Below are 2348 nucleotides of genomic sequence, written 5' to 3' on the forward strand. Positions count from 1 at the left end.
CTGTCTAAAATTAAATACTTTTACCTTAAATTCGAATTAAGGACTCTAGGATACTTTAAAGTTGCGCGAATTTTTTCTCAACTTGCATTAAAATAGTATTTGAATTAGCGTTCTCCTACTGGGTCATTTGTTTCTTAACGCAGTGAACTTTCGTATATACATAGTACATACATATATGTATATGAACATATTTATTTATGTAATCGCTCTTTTGTATTTACCATTAGCTTGTTGACACTATCCAAATCACATTTGGAAGACAATTGCCATAACATCCTGCGACAATTAAATGCAAATAATTGTAATTTATTTGTTCCTCCTGTTAATAAAAGAACATTTAGCGATAATTACCACATTTCTTATTTCTGCTACAATCAATTTTACTTTGTCTTTCCTTTCCTTTTGTACTTACAGGCCTACGAATACGAGTTGCCGACTTGTTTTTTAAGTTACTAGCATGTGTTCTGTATATACTACGTGTGATAACGGATACGAATCCAACATTTGCAACATGGTAAGTAAAATAATTAATATTTTGATAGAAAAATAAAATGCAATTAAAGCAGATAAAAGAAAACTAATAAACGGCAAACTGCTACTAAAGAGAGAAAAATTTTAAAACTTAAATTGAATGAAAAACTACTAGAGAACTAAACTAAACTACTAGAGAACTAAAATAAAAGTACAATGCAATTGTGCAAAACCTGAAATTTACTTTCATTTGAATAAATATATTATTCATTTACCATATTTTCTTCTTCTTCTAGTTATGGCTGCTCAGTGAGCAATAAAACCGAATTTCTCGTTTCGGCTCAACTAACCGAAGAGGAATTCCAGGAGAATCCTATTATCAATTGGGAGGCTATATTATGGGTGAATCGGCCCACAGTGCTGTGGGCAGCGCAATTAATTTTAGCATTAGTATCACTAACGGAGGCAGTACTACTAACATATCTAGGCTATAAGGTGAGTAAAGGTGGAAGTCAATGAAATAAGGAAAGTAGTAAAAAGCAAGAAAAAGATTTGGCCTTGGGTTGGCGGTTCTACTGAAACGATTTTGAAACCAAAAACACCATATGAAAGATCTTTCCTGTAGCTGGCAAGAGTTTTTATGGTTTCAAAAATTATTGAAAATACGACCACAATCGTGATGTCAAAATTTCCGTATTTTCTTGTAGTTTTTGTTGAAAGCTCTTCAATGCTAGCGTGCAGGGTTTTTTTAAGCCTTCCATACAATTTGTACAGACATGCACAGGTTAAAGCTCTCTCAGCCCTTTACCATTTTAAAAACTTATATTGCAACCCTATTTTTTTGCGTTCTATATAAATTTCTAACATTTCTTTTTTTATTCGCAGGGAAATATCTGGCAACAGATTCTTTCGTTTCATTTCATTCTAGAATTAATTACGACAATACCATTTGCACTAACGGTAAGTAGATACATATGTATATAAAAAGTTAACTCTTATAAAGTTACTCGAATCAAAATATTTGTATAAGTTTATTTATTTTTTGAATTACATTAATAATAAGCTATTCATTGTTTTCTGATATCTACACATAATTTAAGTTAAGGTAGATTAAGCTATAAATAATAATAACATACAATAAATTTGTGTGAGCATGTTGCCATAAGCTCTACGCATAGTTCTTCAGACTCGACAAATTTCAGGTTTTATATTACACCTTTGCTCCTTTTTATTGCTGGTAGTAAAATCAGCTACATGTCTATATTTTGTGCCGCCCTTTTATATTTCTATGTTTCTTTTAGCCTTGTTTATCAAGCCTTCTTTACATCCATTGTTTTTTGCGGTATTATATATTTTGTACGCTTCTTTTCTTAATGGAGTTCTTTCAACTACCGTTATTAAATGTCTGAACTCTGCGTTTTTCTGCTCTTGGTCGAAGTAGTTTACTATTCCTCCTAACTTCATTGGTGCCTTTTCTGTGTTGGCTGTTGAGATATTCCAGTATCTTCTGTTCTTTGTTTCGCGCCACAAGACATATGATATCAGCATCATATCTCGCGTAGGATCCTGCTCCTAGTCTAGTCGTAAAGCCTCTCATGTATCTCCCAAGGACTTCAGGCCGTTAAGTCTCTCCTCGTTTCTTTTGAAGACGCTGCAGAGGCTGATCGATCTGCACTTAAGAAACGGGATCGCGCCTTTCCTTGTATGAGCATGCCTACTCCAAGGGCAAGTCTGTTGAAACGGCTCTACACACAGTCGTTGAGAGTTTCGGGTAGACGTTTTTGCAGAAGGGATTCGCTGTTGGTGCCTTTCTTGATATCGATGGGGCTTTTAATAATACTAGTGTTCGCCCAGCGGTTGAAATTCAACCGATAAAA

General features: G+C 34.0%; 1 long non-coding RNA gene across 1 annotated transcript; it reads left to right on the plus strand.

The window, feature by feature from the left end:
• The first annotated feature begins 428 nt into the window (after window positions 1–428).
• LOC108382520 (uncharacterized) lies at window positions 429–1434 on the plus strand. The gene is made up of 3 exons (XR_001849692.1): window positions 429–514; window positions 768–966; window positions 1357–1434. It is a non-coding gene; the product is annotated as an uncharacterized LOC108382520 (long non-coding RNA).
• Window positions 1435–2348: the final 914 nt, after the last annotated feature.

This window comes from Rhagoletis zephyria, unplaced genomic scaffold (genome assembly GCF_001687245.7).
Source record: "Rhagoletis zephyria isolate East Lansing unplaced genomic scaffold, Rhagoletis_zephyria_1.1 Rzeph_scaffold_27331, whole genome shotgun sequence".
Taxonomy (NCBI): domain Eukaryota; kingdom Metazoa; phylum Arthropoda; class Insecta; order Diptera; family Tephritidae; genus Rhagoletis; species Rhagoletis zephyria.